This window comes from Rhinatrema bivittatum, chromosome 6 (genome assembly GCF_901001135.1).
Source record: "Rhinatrema bivittatum chromosome 6, aRhiBiv1.1, whole genome shotgun sequence".
NCBI classification, from domain to species: Eukaryota; Metazoa; Chordata; class Amphibia; order Gymnophiona; family Rhinatrematidae; genus Rhinatrema; species Rhinatrema bivittatum.
This window is the reverse complement of record NC_042620.1, coordinates 2832842-2845868: the sequence shown is the minus strand read 5'-3', so window position 1 is coordinate 2845868 and position 13027 is coordinate 2832842.

The following is a 13027-nucleotide window of genomic DNA, read 5'->3' as shown; positions in this document are numbered from 1 at the left end:
AAAAGCCAAAATAATGAAACTTCGATCACAGTATCTTGGTGACACCATTCATTTCTCAGGGGAAGTTCGTAATGTTATAGCAACGTATCCTTCTGTCAACACCACTGCTGTCATCCATTTCATAGAACGTGTCTGTGATCACTTTAGCAGTAGATTTCCTGAAGATGAACTTGGCGAATGGTCAGTCTTTGATAAAGATTCCTTTGCATCTGTTGAAAATGTTAAGAATTTTTTATTTGGTTCTGACAAAATTGAAATACTGGCAGCTAGATACTGCACCTTGCTAAACAAGCCAGAAGTTGTTCTTAAGAAGAATTTAGTTGCTCAGTATGTGGACTTTAAATTCATCATGAGTGAAAAATTGGCACAAGGTGCACTGAAGCATTTTGACGACATGATTGTTTATATTAGGCAGCAGGATGGGTTTTCTGACTTAGGCCAATTGCTTGACATTTGTGGAACTTTCCAGGTGTCTAGCGCAGATTGTGAGAGAGGTTTCAGTCTCATGAATCAGATTAAAACAAAGACCAGAAATCGGCTAGAAGTCAACCATCTGGACAACCTCATTAGGATAAAACTATATTTAATGTCAGGACAAGCAGTTAATTTGGACGATGTGTATTCATTTTGGAAGAACTGCAAAGGACGACGAAATACTTCTACGGTTGATGTAATGTAATGTTTTCTCTTTCAGCTTTCTGCAAATGTTCATATTTTAATCATTGGTTGAGAAATTTTGCACAATAAAATTGACATGTGAAAGTTTTGCACATTAGTTTCAATTTTTGCACACATGCCACCAAACCTTAGAGGAAACACTGGCCTGAACGTGCCTTCCTTTTTTGGCACGACAAAGTAAATGGAATACCGTCCTTTCCGCTGTTGCCCCGGAGGTACCGGGAGTATTGCGCCTAGGTCTGTGAGTCTCTGGAGAGTGTCCTTCACCGCCTGGCACTTGCCTCGGCCTTTGCAGGGTGACACAAGGAACTTGTCTGCTGGAATTCATGCAAAATCTAAAGCGTAACCTTGATCTATCACGCTGAGGACCCACTGGTCCGAGGTTATCCTGGCCCATTCCTCGGTGAAAAAGGTCAACCTGGCTCCTTCATTTGGCACAGCCGCTGGTAACTGCTGTGAGGAATGGACCATCTGTTTTTCATTGGGATGCCTTGGACCCCGTTCCCGACGAGGGTCCACCCGGCCTCCCAAACTTTTCCCCCCGAAAGGACTGAGACCACAAAGCGGACTTGGCTGGCCCGGAACGGTAAGAGGAACCTGAAGATCTCTGCGGGCGCAACCTCCTGTTCCCCCGAAAACGTGCTCGATTGGTGAAAGGCGTCAGAGTCCTCAGCCTGTCCTCAGGCAACTTAAAAGCCTTGTTTTCCCCGAGAGACTGCATCAAATCATCCAGCTCCTTTCCAAACAACAACTTCCCTTTAAAGGGTAGCGAACCAAGGTGAGCCTTAGAGGACCCATCCGCCGCCCAATTTCGGAGCCAGAGGAGGCGCCGCGCCGACACCGCTGAGACCATAGCTCTGGCGGAAGTCCTGAGCAAGTCATGCAGCACATCCGCACTGTAAGCGATCACCGCCTCCAGGTGATCCGCCTGTCCAGCCTCCTCCTCAGACAGATCTGCATTGGCCTGGAGGACCTGGGCCCACCTGAGCCCCGCCCGCAGCGCAAAGTTACTACAAATCGCTGCGCGGGACCCCCAAGGCCGAAACCTCGAACACTTTCTTAAGCTGCAGCTCCAGCTTCCTATCCTGGATATCCTTGAGAGCGGTAGCGCCTGTGACCGGGATCGTCGACCTCTTCGTTACTGCCGAAACTGCTACATCCAGCCTAGGAAGACGAAGTAGCTCCATCGCATCTTCTGGTAATGGATATAACTTATCCATGGCCTTACTCACTTTCAGACCCAGTTCCGGATTATCCTATTCTCAAAATTTTATTTATTTATTTATTTAAAATTTATTTAAAATTTTTATATACCGGCATTCATGATACAATCACATCATGCCGGTTTACATAGAACAGGGGTGTACAAAGAACAAATGAGTAACCTATTAGTGAGGAGGAAGCAGTTACAAATAACAAGGTACTAGAACTGGGAGTAGAGAAGAAAGGGAGAGGATAACATTAGATAAAGATATTTACATTAACATTTTTACAATGGGAGGTAGTTCAACAGGCTGCAAGGGTAATAAAATAAGATGTCCGATGCCGAAAAATGGAATGGGAAAGCCACTGCCGGGCCGGTAAGGCCCAAAAGAACCGGATCCATATTGGCCCCCGGTCGGGACTCCACCTGTGGTGCCTCCACACCGAGCTCCTGCAGGATGGCCGGTATAAGCGGAGCTAACTCCTCCTTCCGGAACAGTCAGACTACCCTCGGGTCGTCGCCATCCACAGCTGTTGTACCTTTGCCGGTACTTGGCAGGCCTGACCCCTCTACCTCCGGCCCATCAGCCCCCCCCCCCCCAGGGGCCCCCCAGCCGAGGCTGCTTCCTCCTATGAGGAAGACTCGGATTCCGACTCCTGCAGTCTGCCTCGCACCGGGCGCATCTGTTTTGGAGGGTCCACGGTTTTCCCCGCTCTCCTCTTCCGGGATACCCCCTGCTGCCATTTAGACCTCTTGTACTTCAGGACCTTGCGTAAAAGTAATGCGAAATCGGAAGAGAAGGAGGCCTCCGATCCAGAGGAAGCCTCCTCCCCACTAACCTCAACAGGGGAAGCAGCACCCCCGGGGGGGGCCCCCCTGGGGGCCCGCTGCTGCAGGGAAAGCTCCGGAGGAAGGCCGCCATTTTCTACTGCCTTCCTCGTGGCTTCCCGGACCACGTTCAAAATGGCCGCCGTTCCCACGCTAAGCGGGAACGGCTCAGCACTGCTCTCTCCTGCCTGCCCGTCGCGCGGCTGCACTTTTGCGGGCCGCAAACAGCCTCCCCGACCTGTCTCGGACGGCCCCTCGCCACCCGAGACACAATTAGAACATATACCGTCCCGCAACAACCGCGCGCGCGCCGAGCCGCACGCGCAGCAAAAAGATCCTCGCGGCATCCCCGGCGCAATCGAGGAGGGCCCAGCAAGCGAAAAACCAAGAAACAAATTAAAACTAACCCCCCCGGAACGGAGCCCGAAGTACGGAGAGCCGGCAAGGCGGAGCCGCTACAAAAACAAAAACACAAGCTTTTTTTTTTTTTTTACTTGCGATCACCGCCTCCTGGCTGCTGTCCCTGGTCCTGAGCTGCCTGCTCCAGCGGGGGTGAGTGAACCGGGCTCCCCGGTGTCACCCCCAACGCTGCTGCCAGCAAAAGGCCAGGTCCTCGACCCTCAGCAGCGGCCTCTACCAGGGGGGATGGTCCCTTCAGAACCTTCCAACCCCCCTGGGAGGCTGTCAGGGCGAGGGAGTCTTCTTCTGGAACTTCTGAGTACTTAAACCCTTTTCTGTTTTTTTTTGTTTTTTTTTAAAACGAACCAAATAATCTAACAATCCTGACTAACTAACGCTACCCAGGATCCCAGAGACTGTGGGTGAACCTGCCCCATCTGCTGGAGACAGAGAAAGACTGAGGGACTGTGGGTGGCGCTTTACTATATGTAGGGATGCCCTAGAGGTCTTGTTCTGTCTCCATCTGCTGGTGCGGAGTCACAACCCAGGTGTCTGGACTGATCCGGGTACGTACAGGGAACCCAGGTGTCTGGACTGATCCGGGTACGTACAGGGAAAGCAGCAATTGTGAAAAAAAAAAGTCTTGCCAGTGGTTAGGTTCGGAAAACGGATGCTCCATTTATGAGCGTCCATTTTCCTAACCCGCACACAGCCAAGTCTCCTAGGAGCCTGATTCCGAGGAGGTTCTAGGAACGCACAATTTCCCCTAGCGCCTCCTTTTTAATGCAGCGGCTCATTAGACTACTGCATCGCGTGCCAGGGAGAGGTGGATGGGTGCGCATTAGGAAAGTGGGCACTCAATCATCAGCACCTGTTTTTCCCATGTAGATACTGCATTGGTCTGTTATCTCCTCACAAACAACATTGTTCCAAATATCAACTGAGGTTTACCTCAATTCCAATCTTATTTCTGTTTGTTTTATGTGGTCCTGCTCCAGGCCCTTCCACAGTGAACACCAAACAGAAATATTTGTTAAGCAATTTTGCTTTTTCCTCATCAGCTCCTGCCTATTGCCTTATCTTATTGTTTATTGTAAAGCACTGTTGCAAATGTTCGTTTTATTTAGCACAGCTGCAATGTTTCTGTTAATTGTGAACCGATGTGAGGTTACTAAACAAATGTCGGTATTTAAAAACTGCAAATAAATAAATAAACCTCAATTTTAAATGTTAGCAGACAGGTTCCAATATGGTTAATGTGAAGGACATCCCATAAAAAAACATAAGACTTTGTATATTTGGAGTGATAATAAAGGTGCATGTCCCCTTGTATGTTGGGAAAGAGTATAGTGATAGGAGTATACTGCTGCCCACCTGGCTAAGATGGTGAGACAGACAGTGATATGCTAAGAAAAATTAGGGAAGCTAACCAAAGTGGTAGTGCGGTAATAATGGGAGACTTCAATTACCTAATGCAAAAAAATGTGGAAATCAGATCATTATAAACATTAGCCTAAGAAGGTGTCAGCAAGCCTGACGTTATATGTCTTTATGACAGACACTAACCGGTCTACTCAATCATTCACCTTCATCATTTTTTAATGCTTTAATATTCCAAAACTTATTTTTATGAAGTTTTTTCTTTTAATTAAAAATGTCCTCCATGGAATTCAAGGCGGCATTCCTTGGATGGCCAAGGAATGTATTGAAAAATCATCTCGACATGTGACCTTCGATTCAAGTGCAGATGATTCCTCAGGGGACGATGAGCGTTCCCGGAGACAAAGATCAGAGTCTGCCGCCTCATCAACCTTTTTAGGACGAGGCTCCCGCCGTCCATTTCGGGGTCGTTACAACCGGTTTCACTCTGCCGGACGGAAGAACACTCAGGACGCCCGGTATCCACCAGCGGGTCACCAAGATGCATACGAACCCCGCATCACGAGGTCGCAACAAATGAAAAATCCCTAATACTCAATTTGTCATCTCGGCAACTCTCTGCAACAGAATTAAAGTTGCTTGAACGAGGACTTTCATTTGCACCAACAAAATTGGGTGATAAATTTTCCTTACAAGTAGCTTTATTTCGGTTTGTCCGTACTTTGAAAATTAAAAATTTTTTCACTACACATCCTTCTTCTGTGGATTTATCTGTGCTTTCAAATCCTTCTACTTGGAGCCCTCCTGGACCGGATGATCCTGCCATTAATGTCTTTTATCAACTTATTTCACAAGATATTTCATCTTTGGATTTTACTGCAGATGCCACTTTTCAAAACATATCTCGGTGTGAGCGTGATGCCCTTCATGATCTTCAGTCTGCATCCGATTTAATCATCAAGTCCGCCGACAAAGGCGGTAAAATTGTGCTTCAGAATCGATTGGATTATGAAAATGAAATTCGACGCCAATTAGATGATGTCCGGTTTTATATACATTTGGATGCAGATCCCACCAATGAGATTAAGAGTCTTATTACATCTGTCGTCAAAGCTGGCTTGAGGTCCGGTTTTTTGACTTCCAAAGAATCTAATTTTTTGATCAAACAACATCCCCGTGTACCAGTGTTTTATACGCTGCCAAAGATTCATAAAAATATTGACCACCCCCCCCGGACGACCAATTGTTTCAGGTTGTGATTCACTTCTTGAACCCCTATCGCGTTTTGTTGATCAATTTTTGGCACCGTTTGTTCCTCTAATGCCATCTTACATTAGGGATTCTTCAGACATGATCATGTTCTTGGAACATCTAGACATCGATACTACAGATTTGAAACTAGTGACACTAGATGTGGAAGCTCTCTATACTTCCATACCTCAAAACGAGGCAATAGAAATTGCAAATGATTTTTTTGATTTACGTCCGAGACCCCACCGCATTCCAAGCGATTTTTTGTCACAGCTGTTACAGATTGCTTTAAAGAAAAATTTTTTTGCTTTCAATCAAGAATTTTATTTACAGGTTTGTGGCACGGCCATGGGGGCATCTATGGCCCCTGATTTGGCAAATCTATACATGCATCATTTTGAGATTACTTGGCTCACTACTCACCCATTTATGCAACAACTAGTTACCAGGAAGCGCTACATTGATGACGTTTTTGTTCTTTGGAGAGGTGATGAGGAGACATTTCATTTATTCCTGGTTTGGTTAAATTCATGTAATTCTCATTTAAAGTTCACTGCTTCAATTGATCCACAAACCATTACATTTTTGGACATTCATATTACTTTGGTGGATGGAAAATTTGTCACTTCATTATACCGCAAACCTGTTTGTTCAAATACTTACCTTCACTATACAAGCGCTCACCCTAGGAATTTAAAGAGGAACTTGCCGGTAAGTCAATATATTCGTTTACGACGTCTATGTACATCGGCTGCAGAATTTGAAATGCAGTCTAAAATATTACATCAACGTTTTGCTGCAAGAGGTTATCCTCGGTCTTGTATCAGGAAGGCTTACCTTCGTGCAAAATACTCTAACCGTGATTATCTGTTCCTTCCACGTACAGTAGAAGAGTCTGAACGTCAGACTTGCATTTTACCTTATTCCTCAGCTGCTTCAAAAATTCGAGAGTCGATTTTGAAATATTGGCACGTTTTACAAGTGCACGATATTTTTCAGCTCCCACCACGTATCACTTTTTCTCGAGCTGCAAATCTGAGAAATCTGTTAATTAAATCTGACAGTTCCATGACGTCAGCTTCATCTAGTCATACCTCTGGATCACATCATCCATGCCATACCTGTTCTGTTTGTCAATCATCAATGTCTATTCAGGATGAATTAACATTACCCTCAGGATATAAAATATTTCTAAAACATAATACTACTTGTGATTCCTCGATGGTTGTTTACTTGATTCAATGTCCGTGTTTACTACTCTACATTGGGAAAACCAAGCGTCTTTTAAAGACTAGAATGATAGAACATCGTTCTAATATCAAGAACAATCGGGAAGATGAACCACTAGTTTTGCATTGTCAAGTACAAAAACACATTTTTGCTGATTTACGTTTCTGTGCGATTGATCACATATCACCTCACTGGCGTGGGGGAGATAGACATCGTCTTTTGCTGCAAGCTGAACAGCGCTGGATATATAGACTTAATACTGTGCATCCACTTGGTTTAAATAATGAATTGGAACTGCATGCTTTCTTGGGGTGATTATCCTTTTCAAATGACTTTTCTCCTTGCTCAATTCATGATTTCTCAACCACACTTGATTTAGGTCTGTGACGTCAGAATTCAGGTGAATTTAAAGAGCTTTGAACCTCGGTTTCAGCTCCTCCAAATTCCTTTCTACAAGATGGTCGAGACGTGAGGTCCATTTTGAATGGTAGCCCTGCTTCTACTAAGATAAGTACTATTCCTCTTTTCTGATATATATATAAATAATTATTATATGGTTATTTTAGGTAACTGACTCTTGCTTAAACATCTTTTTGATGTGCTCCTGACGAAGCTGAATAAGCGAAACACCGGCCCGTGTAGGGCAATCTGAATCAGTTGTTTGATAAGAGTCTGCACTTGAATTCCATGGAGGACATTTTTAATTAAAAGAAAAAACTTCATAAAAATAAGTTTTGGAATATTAAAGCATTAAAAAATGATGAAGGTGAATGATTGAGTAGACCGGTTAGTGTCTGTCATAAAGACATATAACGTCAGGCTTGCTGACACCTTCTTAGGCTAATGTTTATAATGATCTGATTTCCACATTTTTTTGCATTAGATTACTTTTGTGGTTATCTACTGACTCCCAGTCTGTTTGTTAGACTTCAATTACCCCAATATAGACTGGGTAAATGTATCATCGGGTCACACTAGAGAGATAAAGTTCCTGGATGGAATAAATGACAATTTTATGGAGCGATTGGTTCAGGAACTGACAAGACAGGAAGTAATTTTAGATCTAAATCTCAGTGGAGACCAGGATTTGCTAAGGTGTGTAATCAGCGAGGACATTGTTTAAAAATACCATCCTAGAAGCACAGTCCAGATGTATTCCACACATTAAGAAAGGTGGAAAGAAGACTAAACGATTACCGGCATGGCTAAAAGGGGAGGTGAAAGAAGCTATTTTAGCCAAAAGATCTTCATTCAAAAATTGGAAGAAGGATCCAACAGAAGAAAATAGGATAAAGCATAAACATTGGCAAGTTAAATGTAAGACATTGATAAGACAGGCTACGAGAGAATTTGAAAAGAAGTTGGCTGTAGAGGCAAAAACTCATATCCGAAGCAGAAAGCCTGCGAGTGAGTCGGTCAGACCGTTAGAACAGTGGTCCCCAACCTTTTTTGCACCAGGGACTGGCTTCAAGCAAGACCATTTTTCCATGGCCCGGCAGGGCAGGGGCGGGGCTTTGGTCATATGGGGGCGGGGTTATGGAGGGGGTTGGATTTTAGTGCATATTTATCATTTAATTATGACATTTATAATGTGAATGTGACTCAACTCACCATAGGTTCAGAATGAGTGGGAGCATCGGGCTTGTTTCCCTTGTTTTCCAAACTTCACACCTCTCTCCTCCACCTGACGCCTTCCCTCTCAAGACCTCCCCTGGCTGTGAGCAAACCCCAGGAAGACACCCATTCATTCTCATACACAGACGCCCCCTCAGGCAGGCACCCATTCACACACATACACCCCTAGGCAGACTCCTATTCATACACATGCACACACTAGAGGCAGACCCCCCTCTCTTTCTTTTGCCAGCAACCTCAGAGCCTCTCTCATTCCTCTACTGTCACTGCTGCCACATGGCTATTGGGGAGGCGCCGATTGCTGCTACTGGCACTGAAGTCCATTCTGCTGCCTCCTCTGTGCAGGCCCCGTGGGCTTCCACTTTCTCCATGTTGATCTCGTACATTGTGAGATCTGCATAGAGAAAGTGCTACTCTTGCACATTCCCAAAGATTACATGTGCCAATCACTAAAAAGTAATTTATTTATTTTTTACCTTTGCTGTCTGATCTTATTTTTCTAATCGGTTGGTCACAGGCTTTTTTTTTTCCCACCCTCCCTTTCTTATTTTTTAGCCAATTCCTTTTATATTGTCTATTTCTTTTCTCTCCATCTGTCTTCTTCCCTCAGTCAGGTTCTCATTCTCACATGCTTTCTCTCTCTCACACACACAAACAGAGGTTCTCACTCTCACATGCTCTCTCTTTCCAGTGGAAACACTGAGAGGAGAGGATCACCTTGCTGGTGGCTGAAAGGAATCAGTGCTATTCTTTGTTAATCAGCACAGCAGTGAGTCACTCAGGAAATCTAACTGAAAGGTCACGCAGGAAATCTAACTGAAAGGTCACTCAGGAAATCTAACTGACGTGTACATCTCCTAAGGGATTATTTTGCACTAATTTACTTTAGAAGCACATTATAAATTAGAAGGAAAGAGCTCAGTAACCCACATTCCAGTGGAAACACTGAGAGGAGAGGATCACCTTGCTGGTGGCTGAAAGGAATCAGTGCTATTCTTTGTTAATCAGCACAGCAGTGAGTCACTCAGGAAATCTAACTGAAAGGTCACGCAGGAAATCTAACTGAAAGGTCACTCAGGAAATCTAACTGACGTGTACATCTCCTAAGGGATTATTTTGCACTAATTTACTTTAGAAGCACATTATAAATTAGAAGGAAAGAGCTCAGTAACCCACATTCCAGTGGAAACACTGAGAGGAGAGGATCACCTTGCTGGTGGCTGAAAGGAATCAGTAAGTTTTTGCTTGGGACATTGACATTGACTTTTTTAAAAGTATTGGGGCAAAGTTAACTATTTGGGAATATTATTTAGTGTGTTTGTGTGTTTGTGCCTTTAATAGTCAGTCAGTAAATAAAACAAGTTAGACTGTTTGCATTTTTAAATAGTCAGTCAATAAGGTAGCAGTAGGTAGTGTGTTTATTTTTTAAAAAAGTCTGCCTGACTATTAAAGTGTCCTCCAGACTTTTAAAGAGCTAAGTGTTTTATTTAATAAATAACTGAGTGCATTGTATTGAAAAACAAAAAAATCCACAAAAAAAAAAAAAAAAAAAAACCCAACAAAAAAGTAGCCAGAAGCTAGAAATAAGCTAGGAGCAGTATATACCAAAGTAAAAAAGTTGAATATTTCAGCTCAGTTACTCACCTTGGAAAGGTGTTGAGGTAGTGTGATTAGGTTTGAATAGGGAACAACATTTGTTAATCAAGGGAGCTGTGAGTCACTCAGGCTGACTAACTAAAGTTAGACTGTTTGTAATTCCCAACCCTCCCACCCCTCACCCACCCACCCCAAGCTCATCCCTTAATTTATAGGCAGGTGCCACTTGCAAAAAAAAAAAACCCAAAAAAAAAAAAAAAAAAAAAAAAAAACCCCATCAACAAAAACTTTATTGAGAATTCGATCAGACCCCAGTAGGCCACTACCAGACATATAGTGAATTCACTAATACATTTAAAGGAACTTAGACACATTCCTAATCCCATAGCAACCTAAAACTTAACTAGGAACTGATCAAAATTGAGATGAAGGCAGCAGTCCAGCAGCAAGAGGGGGGCTTCCCAGTCTTTTGCATCGAGTGTCACATGTATGATTTTTTACCCACCGGTGAGAAGTTGTACATGTGCACGCGATGCAAAGAGCTCCTGGCTCTCAGAGAACGAGTCCGATCTCTGGAGGCTAGAGTGGCAGACCTGGAGGAGCTGAGGGAGACAGAGAGGTATATAGATGAGACCTTCAGGGACATAGTAGTCCAGTCCCAACTTCAGACTGGCAGCCCTGGTGCTGCCTTGGAGGAAGAAGGTCTCATAATGGGAGAGCACCAACCAGATGTAGCAGGAAAGGATCCTGTAGCAAGGACCTGCTCTCTAGGTGATGCATTGTCCTTTCGCACTGAGGATATCTCCCCAAGGCCTACTGCCCAGGAGGGAAGGGTTAGGTCGGCCGTCATAGTTGGTGATTCGATTATTAGGAATGTAGATAGCTGGGTGGCTGGTGGGCGTGAGGATCGCCTGGTAACATGCCTACCTGGTGCGAAGGTGGCGGACCTCACGCGTCACCTAGATAGGATTTTAGACAGTGCTGGGGAGGAGCCGGCTGTCGTGGTACACGTGGGCACCAACGACATAGGAAAATGTGGGAGGGAGGTTCTGGAAGCCAAATTTAGGCTCTTAGGTAGAAAGATTAAATCCAGAACCTCCAGGGTAGCATTCTCTGAAATGCTCCCTGTTCCACGCGCAGGTCACCAGAGGCAGGCAGAGCTCCGGAGTCTCAATGCGTGGATGAGACGATGGTGCAAGGAAGAGGGATTCAGTTTTGTTAGGAACTGGGGAACCTTTTGGGGAAGGGGGAGTCTCTTCCGAAGGGATGGGCTCCACCTTAACCAGGATGGAACCAGACTGCTGGCGCTAACCCTTAAAAAGGAGATAGAGCAGCTTTTAAACTAGAACAAAGGGGAAAGCCGACAGTCGCTCAGCAGCGCATGGTTCGGAGAGATGTATCTTTAAAGGATACTAATGATGCACTAGAATTAGGGCATCCCGACAGTGAGGTTCAAATAATTAGAAAAGTAGTCCAAATGCCTGTAACTAAAAACTCACCTGAGCTAAAAAATTCTAACTTATCCCTATCAATTAAAAAGCAGAATAAAAATACAATCAAAAAACAAACTTTGAAATGTTTGTATGCTAATGCCAGAAGTCTAAGAAGTAAGATGGGAGAATTAGAATGTATAGCAGTAAATGATGACATAGACTTAATTGGCATCTCAGAGACATGGTGGAAAGAGGATAACCAATGGGACAGTGCTATACCGGGGTACAAATTATATCGCAATGACAGAGAGGAGCAGTCGGGAGGAGGTGTGGGCGCTTTATGTCCGGGATGGCATAGAGTCCAACAGGATAAACATCCTGCATGAGACTAAATACAAAATTGAATCTTTATGGGTAGAAATCCCTTGTGTATCAGGGAAGACTACAGTGATAGGGGTATACTACCGTCCACCTGGTCAAGATGGTGAGATGGACAGTGAAATGCTAAGAGAAATTAGGGAAGCCAACCAAATTGGTAGTGCAGTAATAATGGGAGACTTCAATTACCCCAATATAGACTGGGTAAATGTATCATCGGGTCACGCTAGAGAGATAACGTTCCTGGATGGAATAAATGATAGCTTTATGGAGCAAATGGTTCAGGAACCGACGAGAGAGGGAGCAATTTTAGATCTAATTCTCAGTGGAGCACAGGACTTGGTGAGAGAGGTAACGGTGGTGGGGCCGCTTGGCAATAGTGATCATAATATGATCAGATTTGATTTAATGACTGGAAAAGGAACAGTGTGCAAATCCAAAGCTCTCGTGCTAAACTTTCAAAAGGGAAACTTTGATAAAATGAGAAAAATTGTTAGAAAAAAAACTGAAAGGAGCAGCTACAAAAGTAAAAAATGTCCAAGAGGCGTGGTCATTGTTAAAAAATACCATTCTAGAAGCACAGTCCAGATGTATTCCACACATTAAGAAAGGTGGAAAGAAGGCAAAACGATTACCGGCATGGTTAAAAGGGGAGGTGAAAGAAGCTATTTTAGCCAAAAGATCTTCATTCAAAAATTGGAAGAAGGATCCAACAGAAGAAAATAGGATAAAGCATAAACATTGGCAAGTTAAATGTAAGACATTGATAAGACAGGCTAAGAGAGAATTTGAAAAGAAGTTGGCTGTAGAGGCAAAAACTCACAGTAAAAACTTTTTTAAATATATCCGAAGCAGAAAGCCTGTGAGGGAGTCAGTTGGACCTTTAGATGATCGAGGGGTTAAAGGGGCACTTAGAGAAGATAAGGCCATCGCGGAAAGATTAAATGATTTCTTTGCTTCGGTGTTTACTGAAGAGGATGTTGGGGAGGTACCCGTAATGGAGAAGGTTTTCATG